This window comes from Lipophrys pholis (assembly GCF_963383615.2).
Source record: "Lipophrys pholis genome assembly, chromosome: 9".
Lineage (NCBI taxonomy): Eukaryota > Metazoa > Chordata > Actinopteri > Blenniiformes > Blenniidae > Lipophrys > Lipophrys pholis.
This window is the reverse complement of record NC_137639.1, coordinates 5,371,588-5,394,972: the sequence shown is the minus strand read 5'-3', so window position 1 is coordinate 5,394,972 and position 23,385 is coordinate 5,371,588.

Below are 23,385 nucleotides of genomic sequence, written 5' to 3'. Positions count from 1 at the left end.
CATTTTCCACTCCTTCGAATTGGACACAGCTCCAGAGGATTGCTTTGATGAGGAAGAGAGTGACACTCTGCAGGACCTCAGTTTTCCAGGACACTGCACAAAGCCACATGATCTGTCCTTGACTGTGCAACACTGCCCCCTATTGGCGTCTCCTTAAATTACAATGCTCGAAGCGTTCTTTATGATGAGCTGTCATTCTGTGATGATGAGTGCATTATTGTCAGCTTCAGTCCTGACTGGATGCTCACAAGCACTCATGAAGGAGATTTATGAAATCCCCACACCTCAGGAAATGAGAAATATCCGGCCTATCTGGCTCTCATTTAATTTATCATGTGGAGATGCGTTTTTAAATCTCACTTAAAACAATGTACACATGATGAAGAAGTGGATGATGGAGTCACCAAGTGTGCGTGTGAGGCGGGGGTCTGTGTGCCAGAAGTGTGGCTGGATATATACGCTGCATACTTCTCGCTCTCCTCCATGATCTTTTCTCCATCTGCTGTCCAGTGCCACTCTCTTCACTGGTCTCCTGCCATCTGTTTAACAGCACCTTCGCGTGACCAAATGCCTCTGCTCCCTGCAACGTTATCCACTCTGCCAGAGAGGCATGGAGGAGAAAACCGCCATGATATCGTGCTCTTTCAACCAATAAAACCCACCAGTTAATGCTGCTCAAGCCCAACACCAAATCCCATTTGTCAGCAAATAGCTTCCCCTAGTTGTCTGCACTGGCTTGACGCTTCTGTGGAGCTGTGCTGCCACGAAGATGACATATTCACTTAATTATTGTCCGCTGTAATGGCAATGGCAATTCACATCTGATTTTTGTGACTCATCAGCCGTTTAAACTGATTAACATTAACCCACTGAAAAACACACCAGAGTTCATGTAGGTGATTCAACACTTAGATTGCAGCACTTTGCTTGGATATTTGGCTTTAATGGCTTTACATATAAGGATTACACACATGCAAATATACACTTTAAATACAATTTCACATACAAGTTGAATGAGTTGAAGCATTATTACAGTTACAGTTGATTGAATCTATCTTTAGTCCAGAGGCCACATGCGGCCCAATTTGATCTTTGGTTGGTTTTTGAATAGCTCATAATGTTTTGTTTTGTTCCAGATCTAAAATTCTCATCTTGAAGGCGTTCCTGCCCTTCCTGAGAGGAACCTGCTGGCGTGGGATGGTCACCTGCTCATCTACCAAAACCATGTCCTCCAGTCTGACCGTTCACACATCTCGTATGGCGCTTACATCCTGTTCAGGGTCGCGGGGCGCTGGAGCCAATCCCAGCGAACTATGGGCGAGAGCAGGATACAGCTTGAACAGTCGCCAGTCCATCACAAACACAGAGAGACAATCACACACACTCACATTCACACTTAAGGGCAATTCAGGGTCACCAAACTCCAGTCATAAAGGCCCAGCCTTGAACCCATGACCATCTTGCTGTGAGTCTTCAAGTGTGCTAACCACTCATCCAGGTGGCTGCTATTCAGTCATGAATGCTATTTAGGATGCTTTTTAGGGAAAGTAAGACAGTATTTCATCAGCGGTGGTCTCAGGAATGTGTTATGTGCCACAGTGCAATTCCCAGTAAATATTATTTGAAATGTTAAGTAGTTTCTAGTAATTTTTACAACTTGATTATCTTTTAATTGGGCTGGATTGGAACTTCGGGCAGGTCAGTTTTAACTCCTGCGCTTTATGTCTGACATCCTTTGGTTAAAGCTTCCAGTAACAATCTAAGCAAAGTGAATGAAACCTCATCTCAAAGGCGAAAAATGAAGCCCAAGTATTGTGCTGAAAGTATTTCTTCGAAAATTGGGCTAGCTACACCATCCTGTATTATGTACCACAAGGTGGTGTATGGAGAGAATCTAACATCCGGCCAGTTTTCAGTGGAGGGACTTTAAACGCAACAATGAAAGGAAATGATTGCCAGTCAAACGGCAAGATGGCGGACGGACTGAATGCAACAGTAACTCACCACCGCCACCAAGGGCAGAATTAGTTTTACTCCAGGCAATGATGGACTTGGTTTTCTCACACAAAACATGAATTTGAGGTTGATTGGTGACTGGTGTGAGTGTGTGTGACTGTCTATTGTCTGCTTGTCCAAAGGGGTACCCTGTCTTCACCCGTAGATATGAAAAGATGAAAAAAGTGTATAGAAGATGGATCGAAAATGTTGTAAACAGCAGATCTTTGGGTGATGCAAAGATGTTACATTGTTGTGCATTTGTTTTTTTTCTGCAAGAGATCATTAAAATTTTTTACCTCAGCTTATTACCAGATAATGAAGCACAGACCTCTTTAAAGTAAGTATTTCTAGCGTGCGTACTTTACATAATTCTAAATTTGGCGGTATACATTTGCATATAAATTGCACCAGCTCACTCTGTTAAGGTTTTTAGATTATGAGAGGGAATCTGCATGAATTTAAAAGCTGTATATCTTTAATATCTGTAGTGGTGCAACGTGATGAGTACGTGGACTGATGGGAGGACAAAAGATCGAAGGACGGACACAAGAGCCCTACAAATTGTAGGATGGAAGCATGAAAAAGTGTCTGGACTTATGTATACTAAGATTTTATAGGAGAGATGGAGAGAAAATAGGTGAATGGAAAGTGAGAAACCATGGCCGACATGAGGCCCATCACAGATGTGTGTGTAGTGGGAGGATTGCTGTGTAAAAAACCAGCAGGAGAGCTGTGTTGGGTGAGCAGTTACCCTGCAGCGTCTGGACTCAGCTTCCTCTGCTGCTACAATATAGGCACAGAGGGTCAAATCAAACTGTCTCAAGCATGTTCTGGGCGCTTGTAAGATCACTGCATTTCTGCGCTGTTATGAGATTGTCATGAAAAAGATATTTTTCTTTGAGCGCTCAGCCGTGACAGGTACAAAGTTTCTGTGTCTTGGTAGTGAGGATCTGGATTTCAACTCCTCCACCAATGTGATTTCACTCTTTGATTGTTAAAAAGTTCCCGAGTTGCCCTTTGTACGATTGCATCTTTATTTTGACCAGAAGTTTCCTGGATCTTTAGTTTAGCGATAAGGAGACCAAAGTCATACAATAATGATGTTATCAAGCAATAGAGAGGCCTACTTACGCAGCATTATTGCATTGTAAACAGGTTCAAAAGAAGATTAGCTGACTTCAATTTGCTGAAGTCTACCATTTGATTAAAGCACAATAAATCGAGGAAACCATTCGGCACACAGCTGTGGAGTTTCTTTAAGAGTGAGCCGTCATTGTCTCAATACTGCAGACGCCACCTCCAAAGTCTTGAACCTTTCCATAGATTGACGGCTGACAGTTCCTGTGACGCTTCCTTTTACTGTGGGAAACATCTTGGAGTTGAAATGGAGCTGTTGGTCGTTTTGCTCTATTTACTGAAAATGGCGTAGTTTTTATGTTTGGGCCACTAGTTGTTGCTGTTGTCTATTTTTGTAAAGAAATCACACACGCATGTGTGCAGAGAACGATATGCTGTTACCAATGAGAGTACACTGACATTCTTCTGGACAGACGGCCAAGTTAGATTGTTATTACGGTGATTGGGAGTCATGACACTCTGGAGGCAAACGTTGTTGTTATTGTTTGTGGTGTTGAAGCACAGTAGCAGTGTTTCCATTCCACCATCCACATTGAGACTGAGCCCCTGTTTACATGACAACGTTTCTCGTGACAACACCTAATCCACAAAAAAAAAAAAAAGGAGTCTGTTTACGCTGTAGCAGCGGAGAGAGACAACTATGTCGTTAGTATGCTGGGCCACTGGAGGGCGCTGTTGCTTGATTTTGTAATGAAAATACACAGACACTATAAACGTGAAGAAAATGGAGAGAACCCGACATCCGCGAGGACTGATGACGCATCGCATGCTATCCGAGGTGATTCTCAACTATAAAACTACTGATCTGGACGATAAAACTAGAATATGGACCGGGAGTCATACCAATACGCAGCCGCCATGTTTGTTTACAACTGGGTGAGCATGAGGGAGGGGGAGAGATGCGCATGCGTAGTAACAGGCTCCGTACCCTCAGGTAGTCTCTGCAAGAGGGAATAGCAGCTGTGAAAAAATCTTTCCACCTTGGGAGCTGGATTAAAAACTTGGCGGACACTGTGCATCCGCACACTGGTGCCGTGTAAACGGACCCCCCCAAAGGTGAAGAAAGTTTTGCGGATAGACTCGTATTCGTTGTCGTGTAAACGGGGCCTGAGCCTGTGTGCTTTCAGAAAGTTGCTTTTGGCCTCAGCTGACTTTGCACAGTCAGCAAGGGTACGTCATGGAAAGTTCAGGAGATGGCTTAATCCAGGTGTTTGGATTATAGGGGGAAGTTGAGAGACCCCAGAAAGACCATGGAGGCTGAGGGAGAACAGGCAAACCTCCCACAGGAAAGCTTGGTTGGCGTGGGTTCAAACTAGGAGAATTCTTTCTGTGAGCTGACATGCCAACCACTAATCCACAGATTAAAAAAAAAAATACTTTTAATCTTTCATGGTTGTTGGTTACCTTTTCTAGGTTGTAAAGACAGCAGGCAATTTTCTTATTTTACGTTTTGCCCACATGACAGATCCAGTTATGTGCAACTCTACTTGAAGAGCCGTCGTGTATCTGAGACCACAAAGGATTTGAACTGACAATATTACCTCTTCTTGTCCCCAATGAAGTTCTCATTTGTCCTCTAGACAAAAAAAATCCTACAAAACACTTTAGTATCTCGTTCGTCAAGAGAAATTTCAGGTTTTATCTTCTCAGCCTTTTGTCCCAGGTCCCGTTCACTCAGAAACTTTGTGCACTGGGAACATCAAATTCATTCAACCGGATAGAAAAGGTTTATGAAACATTCATTTTTATGTTTGCAAAAAATAAACGTGTCATTTAATGTTGCTACAACAAGGATTTCTATTTGTGCAACTCGGATTGTCTAACTGCTATCCCTAAAATTAGTTGAGAAAACTAATTTTAAAGGAGTACAGACGTTTCTCATCTTGCCTAACTCAATTAAGTCTGATGATTAAAAAAAAAAATCAAGTTTAACTGTAACCAAACAATTAGAAGCATCAACATTTTTAAGATGTAACTGAGATTCCGAAAAAAAATAATAAGTTGATAGTTTTTACTTGATTGTAAAACATTTATCTGGCTGTGGAACAGATTGTCTGAATCAAAATTCTAAAGAAAATATCTATCTATCTATCTATCTATCTATCTATCTATCTATCTATCTATCTATCTATCTATCTATGGGCTACCACACACACACACACACACACACACACACACACACACACACACACACACACACACACACACACACACACACACACACACACACACACACACACACACACACACACACGCAAACCTGTGTGAAAAAAATCTATATGTATGTATATAAATATACATATACACGAGACATCTAGACACTTACATAGACATACACGGACGTAACAAATGAATTGTGACTGGATGCCTTAAACTCCCAGTGACCAGCACACGACCTTGTATGTTTCCCCTCCTCTTCTGTGTTGTTGTCTTTCACCACATGCCTCCAGCATTAAACTCCACTCGCCATGGTAATCTGTGCCGTGCTACCTGTTATTGAAGCCCCAGAAGAAAATAAGCTGCACTCCCTTCTGCTGATCAACTCCTGCTGGTGGGGTGACGGACAGTAAAACGCTCCCAGCACCTGTTTCCTGGCCACGCTCAAGTGTTGTTAATAGGCTGATGAGAGACATTAACAAAGTTGCTGCAGCGCACAGTGGAAGGATAAATCAACGGAGCGGCCGAGTGTCTCATCCAGTCTGTCAGAAGTGACATTTTTAAAAGGTCTCGGTGACTGCTCCATCCGTCCTGCACCTAAGGTCAGACGGAAAGATGGAAACACAGCGAGGGCTGAGTGATTAAAGCATGGAGAGATTTAACAGAGCCCGGGTGGACCCGGAAAAGAAGGCCTTGATGGACAGAGAGATGAAGGAATGGAGGAATAGCAGAATGGAAGGAAGGACAGATGTCTGAGGAGCGGGTCGCTGAAAAGGGCCGGAGTGAGGAATGTAGAAACGGAGGAACCACTTTGAAAAGCTGTTCGTCCACACCACCGAACACGATTGAGGGAAACTAAAAAGCCGCCTCAACAACATCCCTGTAATGTTGCTGGAAGAAGAATGAGACACGCAATAGACCGAGTCATTTTCCCACATCAACGGCAACAACAATAACATTCATTTTGTGTGATTTCATGTAATTTCTTTATTCCCTTGCCTTTTTCTGCCTTTGTGATGTGCCAGACGTATGTGTATTACAATGAGAGTCAGGAAATGGCCTTCCACTTAAAAAAAAAAAAATGAAAAAGAGAGGGGATCTTGACACTGTTACAAGCCGGACCTTTGGGACTCGAGCCCTTTTTCGGGATCCTCATATGAGCATTGGACTATCTAATTTAATGTACCCACAAGGGGCAATATTTTTATAGTGTGTTATCAGGATTCTTCCATTAAGTCAACGAGAAGCAGCCGTCGTAAAAGACAGGAAAGGTATTAGTTTTTCCTCAAAGCTAAAAATATCCATTTTGGCTAAAGTCCAACATTGTTGCCCCCCCCCCTCTCTTCATTTCACTCCCAGTCTTTGAACTAAAATAACATCTTTAAAAAAAAAAAAAAAAAAAAAAAAAAAAAAGGACTCTTGTGGTATTGATGGATTTCTGCTCCGCTGTGGTTTGAATTAATGGCCTGAATGCCTGTATGGTTGCATTTAGCGCGTGGACACACAAAAACACAGCTTTCAGGCATTATTACACAGGCACACAGTCATTCTAAGTCTCTCTCTCTCTCTCTCTCTCACACACACACACACACACACACACACACACACACACACACACACACACACACACACACACACACACACACACACACACACACACACACACACACACACACACACACACACACACACACACACACACACACACACTAAGTAAATGTTAATGTACACAGGTGCAGTCTTTAGGGAGGTTGCTTTTGCTCTCTCATCAGTCACTCGTAATCACTTCCCTTCCAGCCCAGTAAATCACCGTCTTTTACTGATGCATTTATAGGATGCATGTTCACAACTTGTAGCCAGGGAAAAGTTTGACCACCAGCAGGAATACATTAGAAGCTCCTGCGTCCATACAGTCAATATAGTCATGGAGTAACAGACAGGAAATATTGTTTTATGAATGTCTACTTAGTTTCTGAAACGTATTTGTGCTTTTAATGGGGTTTTAAGCTGTTTACGACATACGGGTGAGAGTGGAGTTATTGGTCAAGGGGGGTGGAGGGGGTGGGGGTGGGGGTGGGGGGATCCTGGGCAGCTGTGGATATTGGCAGGTTGCACGACTCCACCAAAACTGGTCCTGGGGAGGTCCCAGTGACCTGTTTTATACCAACACTGGTGCTTTGTCGTAAAAAGTGTGTGTGGGGGGGTGGGGGGCGTGTGGAGTCACAACTCGAGTATTCGTTTGAAGTCGATGGAAAAAAAAAAAAAAAAAGCCCTGGTGTAGCAGGAGTGTGTGAGCGTAGTGTGCTGATGGGAGTGCAAGTGTGAGGAAAACAGGCAGCTGCGTCTCTGCGTCCACTGCAGATTGGTGCCCAGGTCCTGGTAAAAAAAAAAAAAGAGCACCACATTCCCCTCTTACTCTTTTGGACGTAAACGGGTTCCTGTCACTCGTGTTCCAGAGCTGTAATTGGACGTTTAGGGGCTTGCAGAGAGAGGTGTGATGGAGTGTTAAAACTGCTCACAAATCACATATTTCTCAGGTCTGTGGAGGTTGAAATTCTGGCTCTGGTGTTGCCCCTCACTGTAAGGCACCGATCCTGCTGCAGTTTGAAATTGAAACCGCACCGTCGCGTACGAGGCAGGTGAAGAAAACTGTCAGCATGGAACGCTGTTTCACTATATTTGATATTTCCCAAAAGCCTTGAATTTTGCCTGTCACTGTAACGAAAAAAAAAAAATAGAAACGTACCTTTGCATGTGCGCTGTGTGTCAGAGTGATGGATGGTGTAAGTGTGTTCCAAGATTATGTTTTATGAAAGTCAAAGGACCCATGGGCTGGTCTGTGAAGCACATAATCTCAGTGGAAGTGCCGGGCTGGATGAACCAAGCCTTTATTATTAAACACCTTGGAGAGAGCGTCGAGCTGGTGGAGGACCCTGGATATACTCCGGACGCTCCCGTCACACGGCCTTGGCATTTGGGCATGAAATTAAACCTCTCAAGATTTTTTTTTTTTTACCACGAAGCATGAAATAGAATCGGCATTATAATGCATTTGAAAGGTTGATCTCTGACACCCTTTAGTGTCTCGCCGTCTTCCCCTTTTCTGCAAGTTTTATCTTTGAAGAGAGAGCATTTAAAAAAAAAAAAAGAAAAAAAAAAAAAAAGGTAATACTTTTGGCAATAGGTTTCAGATTTGATAGCACAAGTGAGAACTGGCTATAAATGATGTGGTATTGATTTCACATGTGGAGTCGGCCTACCAGGCCCGGAGCACCAGAAGAGTTGGAGGAATGCGGCTCGTTGGGATGTTCATGCAGGCCTCCAGGGAGCCCCGAAGCCCGACTCCACGGCTCTGGGAGCCATTAGAAAATACCATAAAAGTTCCATATTCACAATTATTCTGACTTTTCAGATTTATAAATCTTTTGTTAATGCTCATGGTGGATGCATTACTGATTTTAACATGGAAAGCAATTGCTGCTCCTTTCAGTTACGGTGCACTTGGTAATTATAAACGAGCCCATAAAGGCAAGAGATTTTTTTTTATTATTTTTTTGATAGAATCTGGCAGAGTGGATTTGGTAGTACACTGTGACCTGCGCAGGCCAGTTTGAAACAAATTCAAAGGAAAGTTTAGCTAGATTTTATTCTACTGTTACACCAACTCAGATGAGATATTAAAACATGTTTTGATCTTCGGATTTATGTCTGATATTTGTGCCATTTTTATGTTCACTACTTCACTGAGGATTCAAATCGTCAAACCCTAAAAAAAAATATCTTTTTACATCAGTCATGCGTCACATGGGCACCTGTGTGTGATGTCAGTCGCAGTAATGGAGCCTCAGATAGTAATCTTCTACTTTTTCTTGCTCCCCTCAGGACTGTTGAGTGTTTTGTGTTTTTTTTCTTCTTTTCAAGCCCACAGCTTTATTGTTTCACTGCTATCATGATGTTGTTTTTGGCCACAGCGGCGGCAGGCAGCTGTTATCAGTCAAAAAGCTCTTGTAAACCTGCTGCGCGCCGCCCGCTCAACACTGAGCGGGCAGACAAAGTGGGCGAACATGTTTGAGCATTTAGCAGGTAGTGAGACAGACATGTCACTCCGCTGCCCGAGGAGAAGGAAAACAAAGCAATGAGTGAATAATGCGTTTAAAATCCTAACTCCTGAGCAGCTGGACAACAATGTGCAAATCATTTCCATCAATCCTACACTTAATCAAGGGCAAAGCGTAGGAATAAAGAAAACATGAGCCTATTTTGATTGATGGGAGCCACAGTCATGCCTGTGTTGAACATACTGGGGTATTATTTCATTTTATTTTCTTAATACTGTAGTTGGGAATGTACTGTACATGTGAATGGACACTGTGGTTGTAAATACACAGGTACTTGCAGGTGTTCAAGGGGCCACATTATTCTGTGGGCCAAATGTGGACAACATGTAATTACTATTCTGGTCTCTGTTTTCTGTTGCAGGTGAGTGGTTGAAATGTGTAGATTGCAGTATATAAGGAAGATTGTGTGTATGTGCTTGTGAGAGAGCATAACCAATAAGCCTAATGCCGACAGTAAGTAAGTTGTGTATGTCTAATAGCGACCTGCAACTGCATGATATTGAATTCTGGTGTAAGTTATCTGTGAGTAGTCAACATGGGCAGAAGTGTGTGTTTTAGCCAAGTGTGCGGGTGTGAAAGTATCTAAGCCGTTAATATATATTAAGACTGACTGGATGTACTTGCATACATTATTCTGTGGTACTGAGTTTTGCGCTGCAGTTTGCAGAATAGAAATGGATTTTATTAAAGCAATGCAAGCCCGGAAAATCATCTGTGTCTAACCAAGTGTGAAACACAAGGGGCTGAGGAGTGTTAGTGGTGCTCGATTCTGGCCCTTTGCATGCAAAATGTACATGTTCTTAGTGTGTATGTGTTTGATTTTAAAACCAGGTACTGCAGTTTCCCTCCACGGTGAAAAGACATGTGACTGAGGTTAATTAATTGACTGTCAATTTGTGATTGTCTCTGTGTTTGCGATGGACTGGTGACCCGTCCAGCGTGTACACTGCCGGTCACCGGGTGTAAGCTGGGGTCAGCTCCAACATGCTGTGTGTCATCAAGGTCTCTCTAGATCAGGGGTGTCAAACATGAGGTCCAAGGGACAAATCTGTCCCGCAAGAGGCTCCGATCCGGCCCAAGGATAAAACCAAACCAATTAAAAAAAACAACAACAAATACTAAGAAACTGTAAACTTTTGAACAGTTTTCTTAGAGTCGTAGACTGAAACTGAGCCGTGAGAGATGCTGCCGTGTAAGCGAGTTACCTCATTGCTCGCAAATGATTAGCCCCAAAGCTATGCTGTCAGGTTGTCTGTAAAAAAAAAAATGCATGCAAAATTCTGAAAAATGCAACAGTTACGTAGGTTTATTTGGACAATTTACTGTTTTTAGCAGCAGAAAGTATCATCAAAACCTGCCTTGTTGAGACTGGAGTAATTTTTGGTACTAATTGTGAAATTTTTGGCAAAAACATTTTTCAACATTTAAGACTTTTTCAACTCTGCTCCGTAACAAAGAAAACCTTTTAAATTTAAAAGTTACATTATTCCGCTTTGGCCCCACTCAAGATGATATTGGGTTGTATGTGGCCCCTGAAATAAAATGAGTTTGACACCTCTGGAGTTTTAGGAGTCTAGAAGTTTATTAACTGCTACATTTTACAATGTGGACTCCATAACTTTAGTACAACAATAAACTTCACTGCACAATGTTGTTCCCCGCTGAATTGCAGAGAAATAATGTCATAATGCAGAATAACAACTTGATCTTGTTTATCACCTGACAAACATATCAGCAAAGTAGTCTCTATGTCTCTAGTAGCATTAGTGTATGTGCAGGTCAAAAGCTTGGTAAGGAAATAGATGTAGACGTGTGGACGTGGTCCATCACTTCATTTTCTCTTTTTGCTAGTAGCTGAAAAGAAGCAGTCAGACTTTGTTTCGTGCTGAGACGGCAGTGGAGGAATTTCTGACAGTATCAGAAAATGATGTCAGTCTGTGTTCAGACAAACAAGACAACAGCCATCTGCGAACCCTTCTCACTGTACGACCTCATATGATCTGCTTAGTCAGAACAGAAGCAGGTCTCTTCTGTCTTATATCATGTTTTCACTGGCGCTCTGGAAGTGTTTGAAAGCTGAACAGATCCATCCATCAGTGGACTTCTGAAAGTAAGTAGGCAAAGTAGCTGCTCAGTAATGCAGCCTCTCCTCTCACCAGACACTGTTTCACAATATTCACAATTTTGCCGAGAATTTGTTTACGTTCCAAGTTTTTTTTGCATTTTCATTTCAGAAAGGTTTTGTGTTTGCGTGGCAACGTTTTGAAAACGATGTCCATTTACACAAAAAGGGCAGAAATGCTGAAAACAATGTAGATAGCATGTTGGGCCATTAGTAGGTGCTGTTGTTGGTTTTTTTTAAATAATGAAACCACACGCACACGCACGCACGCACACACACACACACACACACACACGTAGAGAACAATAAACTAACAACATTTACAATAGCGTGTAGATGGACAATCGTACAGACAGACGACCAAGAACTATTTATTTCAGCTGTGGCGCATTAGCAGCGTTCTCAGAAAAGTTGCGTTTCTGTCCGTCTCTACAGAGACAGTGTTAGTGCGTTCTCAAAAAGTTCTGTTGTGTAAACGGACACCCAAAACACAATGAAAGTTTTCTTGTTTTCACTCGTAAAAGTTGCGGTGTAAACGGAGCGTCAGACGACGTGAGATTGAGGTTTCAGTTTCCTCTGCTCAGGCCCGAGCTGCTCCCACGTCATTCTCTAGCCCTGCTGGTGTGCGGAACCACAGCCCACTCGGCCAGACCCCCACGATCTCTGGACCGCAGACCACTTTCCACTTCATGTCAGTCCATTTAACAGAGCTTGTTTCGGGGGTCTCCCTGGCCTGCATGCAGTGATGAGCTGTGTTCACATGTTCCCATTTTTTTTTCAGAGTTATTCCTGAGCTCATACAGTGATCTCTATCATACAATCACATCCAATACTGCTTTTTGATTCTGTTCCATGAGATTTCTCGTGATTCTTTAAACCATTTGATGCATTTATGTAAAGTGAACGGTCTTTGCAATTCCATGAGAGGATACATTACACTGTACATCATTCCAAAATGGTTGCACTATATATTTCTATCCTTGGCTCAGGTTGAAGCATTTCCCTGGCTGGTAGGCTGGAGAGTACATAGAAGTACAGCACATGTAACTTTGTAAAGCTCCAGCTGGCCTGGACCGGGAGGCTGGAAATATTTACCATGGTCCACATGGCTAATTTGTGTGTTTTTATTTAGCTGTTGTGTATCTGGGACTTTTGGTTGGGGGAGGGCTCCAGAATGGAGGAGTGCTGCAACAGTCAACAGATGCTGTCAAAGTGACCGCAGGGAGGAAGCAAAGACAAATGCTCCTCATTAGAGCACCGACTGCAGCCCAGTGGCTCGCTGAGCAGCAGAAAGCCGCTCCACGTCTGTGACCGTACAGCTGTGGATCAGCTGATCCTCACTGGCTTCACTCGCAGTCAAGACGCATTCACTTCTTCCCCGCCACAGCATGTCGTCCCTCGGCTGTGGCGGGGAAGGAGTGAATGCCAAGTGAGTACCAACAGGTTCGAGAAGCTAGCACTGAAAGCTTGCAGCTGTTGATCAACACAGACTCAACTGAAGCTCTTTCAACATGTAGAAAACGGCCCAGTCCTGTCAAATGAGCATTCTGGACACTCCCAAGTTGGATTTTGCTCAGAGAACAATGAGCTCGACCACATCCGAGGAGGGTGCTTTTCACTGTCAGTGGAAAAGCACAATGTCTGGAGACTGTCCAGTAGCATTGTTCCTCTGAAAAAACAAAGCGATGGAGGGAAATATCAAAGAGAATTAAATAAAACCACAAAACATGTGTCACTGACATATTCAGGTCATGTTTGGGCAACCAGAAATTTTGCCTTATAACAGCTTCATGTTCCGACGCGACAAGTCATACTGGGATGACAAGTGTGACTCCAAGTTTAAACTCAGCCACCTTCGATTATATGTTCGTCAATTCAATAAATCACTTGACTTGTTCTGGTAATTATAGATATTTCATGCTTTTTTTTTCTTTTGGATATTTTGAACAATTATATAAACTGTTCCCCATTATTTCATTCCTCCAGTGTCTCTCAAATGAATTTAGTTTGTTTCCGCTTCCTTCACGGCTCCAGCTGGTCCCTGTTTCCTTCATGATAAATTGGATGATATTATTATTCATTATCTCAATTATCTTTTCACTCACTCTGCAAGTGCTACAAGTTCATGTGCTTTGTGTTACAGCGCAAAAAAAAAAAAAAAAAAAAAAGAAAGAAAAGAAATCCTTTTCCCAGCTCCTCACTGACTGCATTAACAGCGCAGTGCGAGCGTGTCCATTGGGGTAATTTCATTGGGCTGTGAAACCATTGTGAGCAATGTTCCTGACCCCAATCAGAAGTCAGACAGCAGTACGGGGGTCACCGGGGGTTACACCGGGCCCCTCTGGATGGACAGGCTGGGAACTGTAAACCTGGAAGACCGGGAGCCCGAGTTCAGTGTGTTTACCTCTCTGCTTTTACAAGTGATGTCATCACGTTGTAAAAAGATACAGTTCTCGGTGGCCCAGGCCTTTCGTTGCCGTTGAAGAGAATAAGCACGGCCTAAGAGCGTGGAGGAAGATGGAAGCCGAGGACTCTTTAGTTGGAGCGTAAGGAAAGGGGAGGGAGACGGGGAGTTGAAGTGGGCAGTGGGGATCTGTAACCGTCCAGGTGCTGCGAGCCACCGCCCGGCGTCACTGGTGAAGAGGGAGATCCTGCCTATAAATATTCAGCCATCCTGCCTTTCTCTCTGTGTACGGCTTCAACAGCAACAAATACACAGTTATTAATCCCTCTGGGCCTCTCACGGTATGTCTACATGAATCTTTGGATCTCAGGGTGTGTTTTCTCTCTTGAAATGCACAACGCGGTGAATCACAACCTCAAATGCTGCATCTTTTCCACAGAAATCGCCTTCTGAAAACGCATCTCATTCCAGCTGCTTTGGAATTCCATAAATTCTCACATCCCTCGCTGTCCTTCTCCCGCTTTATGATTCTCACACTCGGCCACAGGTCTTTGTGGTATTGCAACAGGAACACTCACCATAAGTCAGCGCACCGATGTGTGGAGTAAGCGTAGCCGTATGCGTAAAGGCAATGAAACAGCTTGTGTTTTATGTGAGCTCTCCCAGCTCGGACAGCTGGGTGGCTGCTGGGGCTTCGGTAACCTACAGCTCCACGGCTGCGGGCCTGCGCTCCAGTGATGTAAGTCCAGACGAGCAATTCCAGCACAGCTGCAAAGGCAGGAAACAAACAAAAATCTGGATATTGTAAAGAACAGAAAGGCCTCCTCAGAAACCTTCAGAGGAGTTGGTAGTTTTCAGGGAGAAGTTTGTGCTGTGATTGTCTAAAACCCAACGAATGATGTCATGTTCACCAAGAAACCTGACCAAGTGAAATAATGTAGCAACCCTGAAAATGACCTCCCCGGTCATTTTCCTGATGAGACCTCCGCTGTCTCGCTGCCTTTCTCCGTCTCCTGGTTCAAGTGCATGCTTGTACGGTTCCTTGGCACGGACTTTTATTAGCTTTCCCGAGCCTCAAAGAACTTGGCCCGGCCTAGTTCTCTCCGGCACTTTCCGACTAATGAAGTGCACATTCTGCCGGAGCGCTTGGCCGAGGCCCGGTTCCTTGGCCATCCCTTAATGGGAATTTCCCTTTTTCCTCCATGCCTCCCTGCCTGTCTCGCTCTCTGCCACCGCCGCTCGGGTGTGCGTGACTCATGTCCCCAACGACCAGGCACCAGCCAGGAGGACGTTTGATTCATAAACCTTCTCACACTTGTTTGCCACTGTTGGACCGGTTGGCTTACTCTCTATGCAACTGACTACCAAACATCTTGAAGGGCTCGAGGTTCTTGTCCTTGTTCAGTGAAAATTTAAATATTCCATTGTATTCTAGAACTGCTGTGGCTTTAAATGAGATAAAGGTTTAGTGGCTGAAATACTGCGTGTTGCTGGGCAGTGAGGTGTAAAGAAAAGCGTACAAATGCATGTGCACAGTTAGTTTAAAGTTTTAACATATGGAAGAATGTATTTGTAAAAATATAGATTTTGGCTAACTTTTAAAATTATAATACATTTTTTGTTGAATTTTTCTTTAGTTTTCCTCAGATTTTATTTCTAGCCAGTGTAATGATTATTTCAAAAACTTATATCAATAAAGAATCTCTTAAATTTTTTTTATTCATTTCTTCTAAATATGTCCAAAAAATATACCAAATACAGATAAACTAGGAAATAATATTTTTATAGGAATTTGAATTTGTCTACATACACGTGTGCACACAAACATAATACACAAATGTATGCACATATATATATATATATAAACAACTTGTAAGTAATCTATATACATGTAAATAAATATATATTCTTTATGAATACACATATACACAAAATAAAAAATCTAAGTGTACACACACACACCTATCTTGACATACATACTGATACATACACACATATAACAGTTATATCTAGTCCAACCTCTGTAAAAAGAGCAAGGAATCTTTTCGATTCACAAAATTACTGACAGCAAAGTTTCACTGTGAAGATCACATTTTTTTCTTAGTTACAAAACCTTAGTTTTTAAAAAAAATGTGTAACACATAATTTACAGTTTTTGCTTTGCAATGTACTTATTATGATGTTGTAGTTTTGTCACATGAGATTGAAAATGTAGTTTTTAGTGCTTCAGTACAGCCCAAATGTTTCTTTGGACCATGAAATGTAAAGGCAATGAAGAAATGTAGGTGTACATAGACAAAACAAATGATTTCTTGTGGCATACAACATTACTCTAACTCTTCTGGATTTACACAGAATTTAAATTCTTTATGAAACACAATGCTCTACTTTTTTCTTTAACTTTGCCACAAACTGAACAAAACCGGTTGTAACCGGGTAATGTGAATAAAACCATTTATAATAATGGACTTTTGAGGAAAACACACAGTAGTTTTCTTTTTTTTCCTTTCTTTTTCTTTGTGCATTTTAATGCAAAAACTTCTGGCTGCCAATGCATTTTCCAAACTTGATCTTTGACTTCTAAGAAAAAAAATCCGCCTTTGATGGGTGAAATGATTTCAAACATGACTGCTTGCTTCCACATGTTTTACAACCTCTAAAATCATGGCAGACCACCAGTGACGGCACCTGTTGCTCCATAACTGCGGAGTGAAATTAATTTGCACCAACTGCATTTTTTTTTCTTCTTCTTTTTCTTCTGCGAGGAGCCTCTTGGCATCTGAGATTTCAGAGTGTTTTAATCACTGGAAAAATAAGCTCCGTATGTTTTTGCTACACAGCTCAGTGAGGATGAGATCCTCAAATCAACCTTGCAGGGCCTGCATTATCTGCATTTTATGAGTAAAAAAAAAAAAAAAAATCCACGGGGAGATGAAAGCTGGGAATATATTCTGCGACTGAGAAGGTCATGCGAAACTGGCTGACGCTGGCCTGGCTGGACATTTGACGGTGAGCTGTGATTCCACTGGGCCTTCCACTCTCTTAAAAAGTCAACATAATAAAATCAGGTCTCCCTTCGGAGGGTATGGCATATGATAACCATTTCTCTTCACTGTGGTTCCACCACCATTAGATTAACCTTTCTGATACCAACCCAAACGCTGGGAGGAAAAGAGGTTGGAAGTGTTTATTTCCACGCAGCCTTTGCTTACATTCTGTGTCCGGTGTTGGATACTGTCAGGCTGGAGGCTCTTGCAAAACTTTTACAGCCCCTGGTGGGCTTTAATCTAGTCAGAATCTAGGTCTGTCTTATAAAAACACTGCCAGAGAGACAATACGCTGAGTACAGAGGACAAGAAGCTTCACTCTTCAGGCTGCAGTTAATTCCCATTATGAGCTATCCTCATGTTTCCAACAGAAGTTTGTGGTTTGGGCGCTTGTAGCTTACTGAGGACATTTTCCTTTTCCCACACTGATGCATCTCATCTTATTCTCTCCATAGAGATTGGCCGGAGCTCCTCAGACAGCAGCTCCCAGTGGGTGGCTGGTGAGTCAGCAAAGGGACCTCCTGGGCAGGAGATACACAATAACATGGCCTAAACGGCAAAATATGCCAAACAGAACAACACACAGACACACAAATTGGCTGTCCACGTGGAGCGAGGTGAAGCCTAGAGGTCAGGCACATAATCCACCATGCTGGCAGGCTTCCACCTCGCTGAAAGGAGCTTGAGTAAGACATCGAATCCTCTGCCAGCTCCAGGAGCGCTGCTCCGTAGCCCTTCCAGACCTTTGACCTTCTTGTGGAGGAGGCCTGAAGATAAGGGACTTTCCTTTTAGGGAGCAGTAAAAGAATGGCAGATTTCTATTTTTAGAGACAGGCCGCAAGAGAGAAGAAGAGAGAGCAGAAAACAATGAACTTTCAGCTCCTTGCTTTTTGCTGAATCCAATTCTTCAAAGGCTTCTGGGATGTTTCGAAGCAGAGCTGATCATGGTGCTCAGAGCTCCGTCTCCTGGTTCAGAGACCCAACAGCTGCAACCGGGCCGGGCCGAGTCTGCTGCTGCTGCCGGCTGGGTGGTCCCGGCTCTATAGACTATAGAGCCCCATTACTTACCTGGCTGCATTGTTTTACTTTTTGGATACTTAGTCATTTTTGCTAAGCACTTGATGATTTAAAGAGATCCATAAAAACTGCAGGACTGTGACCCTTTAAAAAGACCTCTATTGGCTGAAGCTGAGCTGGACCAGGACACAGGGAACATGGAGCTATAGGGAAAGTGTTAAGGTTTCAATTTAAAATGGCTGGAATATATATATCATACAATAAACCTTTTTAAAACCTCAGGTTTAACATATGTAACACAGAAATAATGTGAAAAAAAAAAAGAGCGAAGGGTGAGAGGGGTGCTGGATTTTTATTTTTCATTTATAGCCAATGAATCTGTAAAGTTCATCACCGTCAAGGCTGTGAGGGAGGAGCTAAAGGCTGGATGATGGTGCGTAATACTGATGCATTTTACAGGGTCATCCTCGTCGAGGCTCCACTGGCCTATTCGGAGGTCTTTTCCAGCCAATCCTTGTAGCAGGATGTAAAGTCTGTCTTTTTGAAAATAAAGAAAAGAAATGTCATTATTAATATATCCCAATGAGATGTGCTGTTTCATTTTTTTTTTCAACAGATCTCATCCTCCTCAAAGGGGAAAAAAACGCAATAAAACTAGCTTTTTTATTTTCCTTATTGAAACCAGTTCGCATGATCATGGAGGAGCATTAGCAGGCGGTGGGTGGGGGGGAAACGCTGTCGTACAAACCATAAGTCTGTCTTACAGATTTCTTCTTCTTTTGCTGAAGCCACTGCACGGCTCTATAAAACCTGTGGTAGGAAACAAAGAAAAATGGCTTTTACCAGCGCGGGGCCTTCAAAAGTATATGACTTTTTTTTTTTTTTTTTCTGGGATGAATAGATGTGGAGCATGTGTAAATTTAGCAGCGTTAAATGGCCAGTGAGGATATGACCTACAACTTTTATAAGCCTTGCTATCCTTGAAGAATGCAGCAATGAGCGTGAGCAATCACATTCCCATCAGGCGAGGCAGCATGGGAAAAAAACGACCTCACAAAGATACCGCGAATAAGTCAAAGTGATAAACAAATGACGATGATGGGGTTTAAATGTGGCTGTTCTTCATGTGGTCGGGGTGGCTGTACCCAGGACTTACTGTTCTCTTATATCCGTATGCAATCACTGAAACACTCTCAGCATGATCTTTTTTTTTTTATTAGATCAAATAAAGTAAACAGTCCCAGTGAGTGTTTTTGATAAATGCAATTTGCTGCTACGCTCCTTTCCAGGCTGCATCGTGTGTTCAGCCTGTTGTAAGTTAATTTGCCAGATCAACTGAAAAAACAGAAAAATCTAATGGAAAACACTGCCCTGGCATTCACTCTGCATACCAGTGGTCGTCTAAAGAATGGGAGCCCTTTAATGTGGTGATTGCATGGTTTTTAGTTTGAAATGTAGTTTCCGTAAAAAGAATGCACTTTTCCGTTGTTTTTTATTTCTTTTTGTATCCTTATTTTTCATTTCACTTGTCGCTTAAATGATCAGCTTTCTTTGTATTTTTACACAAAATCATCATTTATGTGACATAAACTCTTTGTCAACTTACCTTTTTGCAGGAGTGGTAACTCTAGTGGCTGCAGCTGGTTTTATAGATGGAGCATCCACTTGTACACATGTGCATACACCACTGTGTGCGTGTGTGTGTGTGTGTGTGTGTGTGTGTGTGTGTGTGTGTGTGTGTGTGTGTGTGTGTGTGGGTGTGTGTGTGTCTTCATTGGGAAAGTTGCTGCTGAGGTACCAGACGTTCCATAAATCCAGCAAACGTCCATGAATAGAGGGAGGGGGAGCTCTGGGATTCTGGGCAAACGAAAGCAGTCCTGGAAAAATCAAAGGCGTATGGCACCTGAGGGAGGTGTACTCCCAGCAGTAGTTTTCATTTATGGTTAGTGACAGCTGGTTAGGAACTGGGTTTGACACTACTGCGAGCATTACTGTGCTTCCTCTGCTGTCATTTCCCTCCGCCTGCCCTACAATGAGATGTTTTTTTTTTCTCTCTCTCTCTCTCTCTCTCTGCTGTGAACTGTTTCTCACCTTTTCTAGAGGAACTTTCAATTGTTTGATTCCACATCGCACCAGCGAGCTGTGATGGCAGCAGTTTTGGCTGCTTGTTTTTTTTTTTTTTTTTTTTGTAGGCCTCCATTTCTGGCATGGCTCCCTCCTTTAATACTGCCAGCATCTGGTAGAGAGGAAAAAACACATCCAGCAGAGAGCCAAACAAAAATCAAGCCTTTGAAAAAAAAAAAAAAAAGCTGCATTTACAAGGCCTCGGGCAGAGCTGTTCAGATATAAAAGTACCATAAAAAATAACGCTGCATTGACCCTAAACCCAGAGTCCTGCTGATTTACAAAAAGCATAACATGCTATATTTAATTCATACTGAGTTTAAACACTGCAGTCTTTCTTAATATAGCCATCAAGTGCTCCTAATCGTCATAAAATCTGAATCACAAGTTGTCACTGCGAGGCAGAGTGACGGATCTGCTGAATGTCCGGCTTGTGCTGCGCGATGCGAAGTGATCATGTTATTATATTTTCTTTTCTGAGTATTAGGATACGCAGGCTGACATCCACGGGCGCACACACTTCAGCACGCACGAGCAAACATTACATTTCATCAAATTCACCACCGCTGCTCCAATTGACATGGACACAGAAAGTAGGCTCCCTTATTTTCTCTGGAGCAGGTCGAACACTTGTGGTGCGAGGAACCTAAATGTGGGTTATTGTTATTTGAGAGTACGTGCTGGAATATTGGGCGTATCGATTCGCTTTCTGCCGCAGGCCCCTCTTGGCCAGGCCACAAAAGCCTCTCGCTGCACGCTGCCAGTAGGCCCATTTCTGCTACACTTATTTTTAATACAAGTATTACATGACTTTGCTCTCTCAAGGTTTCAGAGGGGAGGAAATAGCAGATTGAATGTAAACAAGATTAGCCTCCCTCTCGTGCAGCACTAGCCAGCTGCTGCTTCCACGCTCGGCCGTAAATCTTTGCCGGGGCCCGTGCAGCGCGGGGGTTTTGTGCTGGAAAACGCTGTCAGCCCCGATTGTGTCACTTTTCTGACACAAAAATGTGAGGATGAACTGAACGCCTCTTTGATGGCGGCGTGCACAAGTTATCTGCAGACTTTACGGCTCTCACACCACGCCCGAGAAATCTCACGGCGGAAACCTCCGTTCGTGAAAAATTATAATCTGTGTTTGAGTAAACTTTGATGACTGTCTTCACCGGCATGTGGTTTGGAGCTGCTGTGTCACCTCTGTCATCCTTCCCTCCGGAAAGTTTACCAATGCTGGCTTTCGTTCCCTCTGCTCCCTCAGCCATCAGAAAACTAAATATAGCCGATTTGTTGCTCTTTCAGAATATATTCCACCTGCCAAAATACACAGGCCCTGTTTTCTTAACCTTACGCAGTGATCTGTGTGTTTGGAGTGGAAATGCAGTGAAAGGAGAAGCCGTGGCGCTCAACATGGCTGGCTTAAACGGGAGGTAATGACACTGCCTGCTTATGTTTTTGGAAGCTGTGAAACCACAGCAGGGAGCTCCCCGTAGCCGCTTTATTGTAACTCCACGCTATTCCTCGCATCACAGAGATATTGATATTGATTGCTGCTGGAAAGCTTTGCCCTCCGTCCTATACTTTGCTTTCTTACATCATGTTCACAGTGCAGCGTCTCGCCGTCATGGAAGCTTCTGGCTTTGCTCAATTGAAGAAGAATTACAGTAAAAATATTTGGTTTGAGAACATTAACATCAATAACATTGAAGTGGTATGGTTCATTGAGCTCGTGCTCATTTATCCTCATTTTTCTTCACACATTCCCGCACATGAAGCATTTATTATGATATGAACTATGAAGTCATACTTAAAACAGAGAAAAGTATTATTTGTATGTTATATAAAGTAGTACGCGCCGATATAAATGAGTAAGAAAAGTGACCTCATCGTCTTCGAAATGCATCAAATAACTACTGAACACTTTAAACGTCTTGAAGCAGATGAGTGGTAATCAGCCACATGTTTGCATTGCAAGAACCACTTTTGTTCCTTTACAAGACACCAGAGCAGCGCCGAATAATATAGTACATGATATCAAACAGCATCTCTTGCTTGGAGAGCAATCAGATGAAAATGCCTAAGAGAATCTGGTTGATATTTTGAAGAAATGGTTGCGGTGCTCCTTTCCAGATGCTGAAACTTGTTCTGAGAACTGCAATCAGCCATCGGAGTGTTTGTGCTCTGCGTCATTACTGCATGCGAGCGGCCTCGAGTGGGGTTCATTAATGCAGGAATGCGACTGACTTCACAAGAGCTCTTGCAGAAATTAACATTTCAGCTTTCACTTCAACACTGCAATCCTGCAAGTCCAAATACTGCCATCATGCCATCTGCTGTTGATTCCTCCGCCGGCTTTGTTGTGTTCTGGTCGGGTTTGTTCTCTGTGGGCACAACATCTCTTTGTGGGAGAATCTCTCACTGCATGAGCTGGACAGGACTGACTCATCATACTGTTATACTGGATTCAATTGGACTCTTAAAAGATCAGCAATTTCACCCATGGTGGTTCGCTCAACTCTACATTTCAAATTCTTTAAATCTATCCATCCATCCTATACACTCGCTTCATTTAAGTTGGAATTGATGGTGTTTGGAGACAATCTAATTTGATATTGGATGACGGAGAACATACACACTGCACAGGATACAAGCCAGTGAGACAGTTAACAACCTCATCCCCACACACGGGTAATTTATCTGTAATTTAGAGCTACAGTTACCTAGCAAGTGGGTTTTTAGATTATTTGGGGAGAAGCCAGGGTACAAGGAACAAAAATAAATAAATTACGTGCTCAGAGAGATCATGCAAACAGAACACAGAAAGGCTCTGGTCTGACCTGGAGGGGAAACCAGATCTTCTTACTGTGAGGCGTTCACCACAATGCTGCCCAATCATAACAGTGAATGGACAACCCGTTCACAAAACTGCAACTCCGGACATCTCGTCCACGACAATTTTTTTTTCAGCATTATTGATTTGAAGGATTGGATTTCAAAGTATATTTGACACATTTGGAAGGATTATTAAGTATATTTGACACAAAAACATAAGATATTAAGTATATTGGATCAGCTTTTTATCTGATTTTGCTATGGGCGAAGTGGACAGCTGCCCAGAGCGCAAAGTCGACTGGGGCACACCGTGCATCTTCTTTGCGAGAAACAAAGCAACAAAGCCATTTATACTATATAAATGGACATATACTATATAGATGATACATATATAAAAGATCAATTATAAATAACATGTAAAAGTACATTGTACAG